The sequence below is a fragment of the Zootoca vivipara genome, chromosome 5, assembly GCF_965207765.1.
Source record: "Zootoca vivipara chromosome 5, rZooViv2.hap1.1, whole genome shotgun sequence".
Taxonomy (NCBI): domain Eukaryota; kingdom Metazoa; phylum Chordata; class Lepidosauria; order Squamata; family Lacertidae; genus Zootoca; species Zootoca vivipara.
The window spans coordinates 77,318,986-77,330,463 of NC_142588.1; positions in this window are offsets into that span (position 1 = coordinate 77,318,986).

The window sequence follows — 11,478 nt, forward strand, 5'->3', positions numbered from 1 at the left end:
TGGGGAGCTTCGAACCCTGGAAGATGGCTTTGTTTTCTGCGGTGTGTGTAAAGGATTTCTTAGACCCCACTACCAATACCTAAGAGGGAAGGAGCAAGATGTAAAGGTTTTCCCCACCCTCCCAATTGCCAAGTAATTTACAGAGTCTATTAAAAGACGTCTCGTGCGTTAAGCAGTCTAATGATAGGATTTATGTAATCTGATAAGCACACTCAGAGATGCACAGGATATTCTTGATTAGAATTGGATTTATATTTTCAACAGTCATTACCTTAAAAAAAAAATCACATCGGTTTATAGTCAAAGTAGAATTGAGATCGGTTTGGGAGGAAGTGATTCCCTCCCCACTCTTAAATATTTATAAGCCTGCTATAAAGCAGTACATCATAATACCATAACAAAATTGGGGGGGGGGGTCCTACAAAAACAATATACCAGTATAAAAACATGTTCCAAAGCAACAGAAGTAGAATCGTAAAGCAACATCTCTGCATAGAGGCGAGGTATGAAAAAGTGTGGTTTCTGGAGCTTTCCGAGAAGTTGGCTACTGTTGTGCAGTTCTTTAGGGGGGAAACTTGAAAAATACAGATTTTATATCATTTGTTTTGACTTTATTGAACATATAGCAAAATCAGAAGTTCGAAGCAGAATACCAGCATGGCACAATGCACACTTAAATGGAACCAATTAATCTGTTTCTTCGGAGTCCTGATAAACTTGATGGACAGAATTTGCAATGATTATCAGATATTTCTGTGAAGCAAATGTCAAATATGTTATAATAATTCTATATTTTATTTTATTAATATTTCTTGTCATTGACGTATTATGAAAAGGGGGGGGGGAATCTTCCGGCTGCCTGTAAACATACATACTTTGATTGATTTTCCAAAAATAAGTTACTGAATAAAACCACAGCAATAAAGCAGAAAACATCACTACCATTTCTAAAGAGCCAAGCAAACTTCCATTGGGAGGGAGTTCCAGAAGGTAAGAGCCACTACTGAGAAGGCCCTGTCTCTAGCACCCACCAATTTAACTGATCTTAGGCAGGCCATAAGCAAGGCCTTCAGTGGTGATTTTAAAACATGGAAAAGTTCATATGAAGAGAGAAAGCCCTTCAAATACCCTGGTCTCAAACCATTTAGGCCTTTAAAAGTCACCATCACTTTGAATCATGCCCAGAAATGCACAGGTAAACAGGGAAAACCACAAAAATGGTACAAAGAGAGCAGGAAAAGCAGCTAGCAATCCCAGGAGCCTTTGCACCAACCTTTGAGGCCGGTGGAAAGTTGGCATTTTTGCGTGCTGCTGGTTTTTAATGGGTTTTTCAAGGGTTTCCAGAGGTTTAGAGCAGGCATCCCCAAACTGTGGCCCTCCAGATGTTTTGGCCTACAACTCCCATGATCCCTAGCTCAGTGTTTCCCAACCAGTGTGCCTCCAGATGTTTTGGGACTACAACTCCCATCATCCCTAGCTAGCAAGACCAGTGGTCAGGAATGATGGGAGTTGTAGTCCCAAAACATCTGGAGGCACACTGGTTGGGAAACACTGCCCTAGCTAACAGGACCAGTGGTCAGGGAAGATGGGAATTGTAGTCCAAAACATCTGGAGGGCCACATTTTGGGGATGCCTGGTTTAGAGGGTGTTTGCAGGTTTTTTAGATGGTGTTCCCCACCATATGTTGTTTTATGTATACACACAGTACCTAGGACTCTTAACTGCCACGTAAGCAGGAAAAGCCTGTCCTACCCTATTCTGGACTGTCTGTTGGACAACTTATCATCTCCCTTCTCAGACTAACCCTAAAGGCAGGTGACTGAACTGAGTGCATACTCGTCTTCTGCTTACCCTTCCTCTGTTGCCTTCCTTGTGTTGCATTTTAGGGCAGGAATCCGTCATTGTCTTGATGTCTCTGAAGGTCCAAGCACATGGATGGCGCTATATAAATAGCAGTATATAAATAGCAGCTATAACAGTAGGTCAGGCTCCATAATGAAGCTGGCACCATCCGCCAATAAAGGTTCCAAGTTCAGAAACACCGGCAGGTAGACATAGTTGGTTGCATCCAACAAAATCAAACTTGGAGTAGACCCGTTTAAATTAGTGGACATAACTCGCTTATGTGTGTTCATTTCTGTGAGTCTACTATATTGCATAGATATACACATGGCATACAAGATTTTAAAGAGACATAAAGGTATGGGATGTGTTTATTTCTTAGTGCTTGACAACATTTACTTTCCTTATAACTGAACTGTGGACAAGCTTTTAATATACAGCGGTGCCTCGACTTACGAATTTATTCCATTCCGAAGGCACCTTCGTAGGTCGAAAAATTCGTAAGTCGAAAAACGCCATTGGAAACGCGATTTCGCATAGAAATGCATTGGAAACAGAAAAATTCGTAAGTTGAAGCAACCCTATCTAAAAATTCGTAAGTCAAAGAATCTCTATCTAAAACCGCTGCGCTTTCCTTTTGGATGTCGAGACATTCGTAAGCGCACAGCCATTACCCCCATTCGTAAGTCGAAAAATTCGGTTGTCGAGTCATTCGTAAGCCGAGGTAGCACTGTATCTTGATTGAAATTTGGTAGGAACACTAAAAACCAGTTGAAATTGTTCTGCGAAGCTTGGTTGGCCTTATAAACGTAATGCCCTAATGCCTATTTTGGAATTTTTCTTATGGGCAATCATTTGATTTTGGGCCTTCTGTTTAGTACAGTATGTTAATTCCATCTTAAACCAGCAGGTGGCATCCAACAACTCAGTCTCCAGCCCTTTTTCTTAGTACCTCAAAGCACTTTATGTTGTATATACAATATGCTGCTACTTAAATCTGATTACTTAGGCTGCAGTCCTAAACATACTATCTGGGAAGAAGTTCCCACGAAAGTCAGTGGGACTTGCTTCTGAGAGAAGTGCACTGTTGATCTGCAATGTTTATTCATGGAAGAAGGAAATATTTATGAATTCATTGGAAGACAGATGTGCAGAAGAGATCAGTAATGTAACAGCATTCTTTAAGGAAGGAGGAGGAAGAATGTGTACAATTGCATCAGTTTCTAGTTGCCAGTTGCTAATGTGTACAATATGCACTGGAACTTTGCCTACCTAAACAGGTCTATGTGTATCCATGGTCTGTAATGAAATTTTCACCTTCAGATCAAATTTATTCCTGCTAATGAAAAATGAAATGTATCACGGGGAGGAAACCCCAAGCAGCTGACAGTTGGCTGTCCTTAGTTAACTGTACAACACACCCTCTAGATTATCCCATATTATGTTCATCTTACTGCAGAAGCTTTAGTAAGCTAAAGATATCCAACTTACTATTTTTTTCCTTCTTGCAGTATTGCTGAAGGTCTACCTACCTTCTTACTTCACAGCTTCCATTGCATCCGCTAGCTCTCACCCGGCACAACTTTTTAGAATAATCAGGTCGATAACATCCTCAGGGGGACAACCAAATTTAAACACAAATTCAACTCATAGCTGTGAGGCATTTGTGAGCTTTTTTGCGGAGAAAGTCCTGCTGCTCCGCTGTGACCTCCCTGCCAATTTGGATACAGTAATGGAACTGGAGGCCTCTCAACTGTCTTCAGGTCCAGAGTTGGACCATTTCGATCAGATACTCCCTGCTGATGTGGACAGCTTCCTCTGAGCCAGTAGGCCCACCACTTGCCTCCTCGACCCGTGCCCGTCTTGGCTGATTAGAGCATGTCCAGATATCGTGCGGGTCCCCCTGGTTGAAATCATCAATTTGTCCCTTGGCACAGGGACATTCCCAGGGGAGCCAAGGATGCAGTGGTGTGTCCGCTCTTAAAGAAAACTTCATTAGATCCTTTAGATCTATCTAATTACTGCCCAGTTTCGAATCTTCCATATCTGGGTAAGGTAATTGAGAGAGCAGTTGCTGAACAGCTTGGTAGGTTTCTGGAAGAAACATCGGCTTTAGATCTATTTCAGTCTGGATTCCGTCCTGGTTTCGGGACCGAGATGGCTCTGGCCGCCCCAACAGATGATCTCTGTAGACAACTGGATCAAGGCGGGTCAGGACTGCTGATTCTTTTAGATTTGTCAGTAGCCTTCGACATGGTCAATCATGATCTCCTGGACCACTGCCTTGGCGACGTGGGGATTCAGGGCACAGCCCGTCAATGGCTGCGCTCCTTAATCTCTGGTCGGGGACAGAGGGTGGTGCTAGGGAGGGAGAGGTAGTCGCGCCACTCCTTGGTGTGTGGAGTGCCGCAGGGTGCAATCCTTTCCCTGATGCTTTTCAACATCTTTATGCACCCCCTCGCCCAGATTATCCGGTGCTTTGGGCTGGGTTGTCACCAATATGCTGATGACGCTCAGCTCTATCTGCTGATAGAAGGCGACCCCGACTCAGCTTTGGACTCACTGACCAGATGCTTGGAAGCTGTGGCTAGATGGCTTTGTGGGAGCCAGTCCTCTGGCTGGGTCGGGACGACATGGGGTTGGGGGGCTCAGTTAGTGCCAGTGCCTTCCGTTAAGAGTTTGGGTGTAATCCTTGACGCTTCCCTTTCCATGGAGGTGCAGGTTGCAGCAACAGCCGAGGCGACATTTTTCCATCTTTGCCGTATCAAGCAGTTAGTCCCTTATCTTTCCCGCCCCAACCTGGCCACAGTGACCCATGCGGCGGTCACCTCCAGGCTTGACTACTGTAACTCGCTCTACGCAGGGCTGCCCTTGAAACTGTCCCAGAAACTCCAGCGGGTGCAGAATGCTGCAGCGAGGCTCCTCACGGGGTCCTTGCCATGGGAGCATATTCACCCAGTGCTCTACCAGCTGCACTGGCTCCTAGTGGAGTATAGGGTCAGGTTAAAGTTGCTGTTTTTCACCTTTAAAGCCCTATGCGGCCTAGGACCCTCGTACTTACGGGACCGCCTCTCCTGGTATGTCCTGCAAGGTCCATGAATAATAATAGCTTAAAGGTCTTGGGCCCTAAGGAAGCCAGACTATCCTCCACCAGGGCCAGGGCTTTTTCAGTGATGGCTCCGACCTGGTGGAATGCTCTGTCCCACGAGACTAGGGCCCTGCAGAACTTATAGGCAGGGCCTATAAGCAGGGCCGTCTCAAGCATGTCGGGTGCCCTGGTGCCGTGGTGCGGAGATCGCTCCGGCGCCCCCGCCCCGTTTCTTGCCGCGGCTGGTGGACGGGCGCGGCGCCCCCCTGGCAGCCCCGCGCCGCCCAGCATTCCCCTAGAGCCGGCCCTGCCTATAAGACAGAGCTATTCCGCCTGGCCTTCAATTTGAATTAGCTTGATCCTCTATTCCCTTTTCCCTTTCCTCTTCTATGAAGAAACCCTTTCTGAGACCCCACATTTAAATTCTTCCCTGGTCTCCTTGCTGGGGCCTAGTAGGACCAACTTGGCCAGTTAGCCCTGGTGATAATTTGACTGGGGTTTTTGTTTTTTGTTTTTCCCAGAATGACCCCGAATTTTTGAATTTTATTGATAGTGATGCTGCATTTTATGTTGTATTTTATGCTGTTTTTAAGTCGCATTTAATCAATGTTTTATATTTGCTGTTAGCTGCCCTGAGCCCAGTTTTTAAACAAGGAAGGGTGGGGTATATAAAAATAATAATGTTATTATTTATTACTTTTAAGATGGAAAGGCAATGGGGGAAAATATATATAGGCAGAAAATGACATTTACGCAAATACAATTTCTAAATATTCATGTACAGTGACTCAATTGAATTGGCTGCAAATCACCCCATTAGTGAAAAAAGCCCTGTCCCCTGATTTCCTAATTATGGGTAATGACTGAATGAATTCCAGGTCATTTGGCTGGAATATGGGGAAACCCATGACCACAGTCCTGAGCTCCTAGGAGGCTGCACATGATACAGGTGGAATGGATGGCTAGATGAGTAGGTATTGCTAAACAGGAATATTTCTCTTGCACACCCCACAATTGAAATTAATGGGATTTCTGCAGTGTGCCCTGTCCATTTAAGGAGCGCTTGCACAGGAGAAGTTCCAGTTACATTGCACCCTTTGTTATGGTAAAAAATTAAAAGCTCCATATAATGTTTACGGAACTGAACAATATTAATACCAACAATCCAGCAATATTGCAACATGACCTTTTTGTTCATGATGAATGTGCTTAACAAGGCTGCCAATTCTGAATGAGATTTAAATAGCCATATCTTGGAAATGAATAAGAATTAAGAAGGTAAATTAATTCCTAAGGGGGAATCACAGCAGAACTCATTAGTTCAGGAATAAAAATATCTCAAAACTTTTAATTAAAGATATTTACTCTGAATGAATACCACTTGGCAGGTTTCTGCAGACTCCATAATCTCATTTATGCAAAAGTTTTCATATATTACTGGCGACATCATTAATCTCATTGGAAATGCCCTCCAGACTGACAATCCTGTAGCTGCGAGATGATTTCCTCCCAAATCCTTTTTATCTGTATAAAAGAAATCTAACTCAATCAGACAACAATCGTAGAAAGGCCTGAGCAATTAGAGACATCACTCTCAGAAATGGGCTACCGACATTAGTGTGTTAGTATAGCTCTCATAATGAGCTCCTTCCTAATAAGTGTCTTTTGTCTCAAACACACGAAAATAATTAAGTTTCTAAAGCTCCTCCTCCTTATTTGTGCAACAGTACATTCTCAGAGATTTGAAGGAAGTGAGGAAGGAGATTCTATCTCCTAAAGTGAAATAATATTCGAAAAATCAGTAAATACTCATTGTCCACAGCAAGCCAAAGGCTTCATGTTGCTCTCTTGTTAATGGCAAAGAAGAGAGAGAAATTTTGTTCTTCTGTAATGAACATCCTAAGAAGGCTGCGCTGTGTGTTCTAGCCTAATTTATGATACAACTCTCTGGACATCAACTACAAATGAATGCAGCATACATTATTTATTCAACTAACTCAGTGTGGGAGATGGCAAAAAATGATATAACCAGGCAATAGCAAATATTCCATGGGATAATACACTCCAGAAGTTGAAAGTCTGCATGCCTCAATTAGGGCCAATTTTACTGTTGCAAGATGTGAGATGGGTAAGAAAATGCTGGTATATTACTATGAAGAATAATGAATTGTTTCATTAGTTGGAAATAGCTGCAATAGGTAGCCTCAGCTGTGCACAACTTGGGGGGAGTCAAATCCATCCTACCTTTCAGGGGAGAATCAAGGACTGCTATTTGCTTTTTAAAAAAATACACCCATTTTATAACATTCTTGACATCCAATAAACATAGTAATAGTGTTTGGCACATGCAAAATTCACTTTAAATATTAACAGATAAATAGATGGGCTCTTCTGTTTTGCCACCTGTTGAAGATAGGAGGAGTCCAACAGGACTCCTGGCTGTAAATTGCACAGGGTATGTGGTCAACGATGGAAGCTCAGAATATCTACTGGCTATTACTTCCCTTGATTTGGACACTGTACTTTCGTTGATGCCTTTTTTGTGTTCTCTCTCTCTCTCTCCCTCTTTTTTGGAGGAAGGAGACCCTATTTTGTGAATTACACCAGGGGCGCCAGCCTACTCAATCCAGCCTTGAGCATGGGATAGACCCTGTTATTTTCCTACTGGTTATTTTGCTTTTGAACTGGGCATGGTTTGCCGCCGCTGTCCCCGCCCCTGAGCTTTTCAGTTTCCACAGACATTGTTTGTATTTTAAAGATCCCAAGTGCTTCTCTCCTTTTGTCCAAAGGAAAAGATGCAGGACCATAAACTAAAGGTTGGAAGATCCTGTGATTTAATTAGCTAGAAGCATCTTAACCCTCAGTTAAGCCTTCCACAACGTGACACAGTTTTTATACATCCTTGAACAGTGACATTCAAAGTTTGGAAGTTACCGTTTGGAAAAACACAGAAGCAAGCAGTTATCAGAACACACTCAATGCAGAATATGCCTCACCCAGTGTGTCTCTCTATCTTAGGAGAGACAGCCAGCAAATTCTGTAACCTCTTGCCTTTATCTAAAACTGAGCACTCTATGCTGAAAGTTAAAACTGCACTAGTACAGTATTGAGAAATGGGATTGCCATTGGGAATCAAGAGCGACAGCTACATAATGAACTGAGTAATATACTAATTGTATGATTATGTTTTTGCTATAAAAGCACTGTAATTAATACTCTCTTGAACTGAGTGATGAAATCCCTCCTAGATTGCCACACAATGTCCAGTTGTTGCAAGTGAGTCTGTTAGCAAAAGCTTGACATAAATTACTTTTGAGGGAGAAAATGAATGGAAGTTGGGAAATGAATTCAAGGCTGGAACCCCTTGTAAACTCTTGAACATGCATGGCATATGAACTACAGCACTGTAAAGGGAGCTGTTGCACTCATCAGGCTCCCTGAAGGAGGTAGTGAAGGAGGAGACTTTGACTAACTTAGGCTGGGGTGAACTCTGGTGAATTCACAATCTGATGCAGCATGCCTGGCATTGTAGGGTTGGGCCAAGATCCTGGATAAGCTTAGACCCGTTTTAAGGAGTTTTAGATCTCCTGAAAAGGACACAGATGAGGGAGCTTTTACGTCTGTATTTTTTTTTAAAAAAAAAAATTGCTGTATTTTATAGACCAAGTAGCATAAACTCTAATTCAGTAAAATTACACAGGCTCTTAGTTTTGAGAGCAGTCAATCTGTGTTAGTTTTAAGTTTGGCCTTGATGTCTTATTATTACTATGTTGATGGCATAAGCATTTTAAAGGGGGCATTCTCAAGCTGTGATTTTATAGCAAGTTGATTTGGTTGACCCACTGAAACAAATTGTTTTGTAAGCTCTTTCAATAAACAGTGTGGCCTGCTTAAAATCTTTTCTCTGTGCTGTTCTTTATTCCAGTTTTCCTCACCTATAAAAACTACAGGTGGTGTGTTCTGTTCTGAATCGGGCAGCCCCCTCTTTTAAGCGTAATCTTTCTTCAGCCCAATTGGAAGATTTTAACTGTTTTCAGACACACTGTTTTTCTACAAAGCAATTTTAAAACAATCCAGAGTGCTCAGTTCATATTTCTCTCATTTGTGTTGTAATTCAGATACCCATTTACCTTGTAGTGGTAGCATGCTTTGACCTTGAGAATGAGTTTGCATATAGGAATCAGCTGGGAAGTGAAGTGAAAGGATAGTTGGCACCATTTTAGATTTCTCTGTGTGTGATGTATTTGTTTTAGCTATTTATATCCTGCCTGTCAAAGAAACATTGCTAGGTATATTTAAAATAAGGTAAAGGTAAAGTGACCCCTGACCGTTAAGTCCAGTCGCGGATGATTCTGAGGTTGCGGCTCTCATCTCGCTTTACTGGTCGAGGGAGCCAGTGTTTGTCCTCAGACAGCTCCCGTCCTCAGGTGAGTTCCCGTTGCTCGGTCCCAACTCCTGCCAACCTAGCAGTTTGAAAGCACATCAAAGTGCAAGTAGATAAATAGGGACCGCTCCGGCGGGAAGGTAAACGGCGTTTCCGTGTGCTGCTCTGGTTCACATGACCTGGAAGCTGTACACTGGCTCCCTCGGCCAATAATGCGAGATGAGCCCTGCAACCCCACAGTCAGTCACGACTAGACCTAATGGTCAGGGTCCCTTTACCTATGTCTTTTCATGCCAGCTGGGCAACCTGAGTAATCATTCTGTCAAAGGGGGTTGTTTTAAGGACACAGACTTGTCTAACTATTGTTTATTTTTTCAAACATATTGCATCACCTGAGCCCTGAGAATGGAATGTCATTTATGATTATGTCATTTAAAGCAGGATAATTTACTTCCTCTAATGATTCAGATCATATTTCTGCTGCCATCACAAGAATCCTATACTTAGTTTTGTCAAGAAAAAGGGGGAAATGAATGATAAACCATGTCTTACTTATGAGTTTGTGGGTGCCAGAGTTTGTGGGTGCAAGACACCAATAATTCCCGGATTTAGTTAAGTGTTGGAGTTCAATGCTTGGAGTGTTAAGATGGGTTGCCGGAAACTGAATTTAGCAGTGCCAAAATAAAGGCCAAACCAGTTTTTATGTGCTGAGGAAATCGCCCAGGGGAAGATGAACCATTAGCAGGGAACAAAAACAGGAAGATGGGCTATCAGCAAAGCAAAGATTCTGTGCCAGCCAGAATACCCACTTCCTGAGCTCTACAATGAAGAGAGATGAAAGGAGAGCAGTTGGTTTAGGATTTCTGTTGGCTGTGGTGTGCTAAAGGGGGAAAGCTTATATGTAAATCTGGCACTGGTGGAAGAAGACTGGAATTTTTTTTAAAGTTTATTTAAAGAAATTTTGTAATATATAGAATATTATTTCCCCTAGAAAAGTCATTATAGGTTATGTGCTAAAATTTGGATTGAAAGTTAGAAATAACAAATGTAGAAATAAGTAAAGAATTAAGTGACAATGGTTTAATTAAATTAAATAAACTGGAATAAACTGCTAAGGATGCAATATAATGAAATTCAGAAGGAAGTGTTTGAGGGAAGTTACCCCAAGATGTTATGGAAAATTAGGTTTATATAATAATTTTCTTTTGTTTTGTTTTGTTTGTCTGTTTGTTTGTTTTGTCGTATTGTTATTTCTTATAAAATGAATAAAAATTATCTTAAAAATATATATATGTAAATCCGGCACTGGGTCAGAGTACAAGGTGGGCTTACAGTTTGAATCAGAGGTTGCAGGAATTGGAGGAACTGGACCCTCTTGGTGTGTAATGCTTAGAACCCCTCCAGCGAAGGTTGTATATATGTGTAAATAAAGACACCACAGTCTCTGCTGTTTTTTCTCATTTCCAAATGAGAAACACAAACCCTGGATAAGCTCCCAACCCCCTGGAATCTCACACTCCTCAAAAGATTGGGTGGGTGTGCAAGGCTTACAAAGTTTCATCAATAAAGGGAAGGTTGTTGCGTTTTCTCTTTCTCTCTCTCCCCTCATTCATCATTATCATACTCTCCTAAAACAGAGGCCACTTTCTACTTCCAGCACCTTCATTTACTGCTTCTAAACCAGGCTTCCTCAACCTCGACCCTCCAGATGTTTTGAGACCACAATTCCCATCATCCCTGACTGCTGGTCCTGCTAGCTAGGGATCATGGGAGTTGTAGGCCAAAAGCATCTGGAGGGCCGAGCTTGAGGAAGCCTGTTCTGAACTAAATGTGCTCACTAATCCATGATACAGCTGCATTGGGAAAGGTGCGGGGTGGTAATAAAACAAATTATTCTGATAATGCTGTGTATAGTTTTGGTTGTCACCTCACAAAAATGATACGAGAGTTGGAAAATACATCAAAGCAGTGTGCAATTTAAATTACATATTAAAAAAACCAATTAACTCAGATATATTATCCTGCTTTTTAGACCTGCTGCTGGTCTCTCTCGTTTGTAAGATGTGTACGCGTTTTATGTATTCGTTGTTATATCAGACTCCTGTTTAAAAAAAAATTAAAAAACAAAAACACCCCTCAAGGATGGATAAAAAGAAAGAAGGAA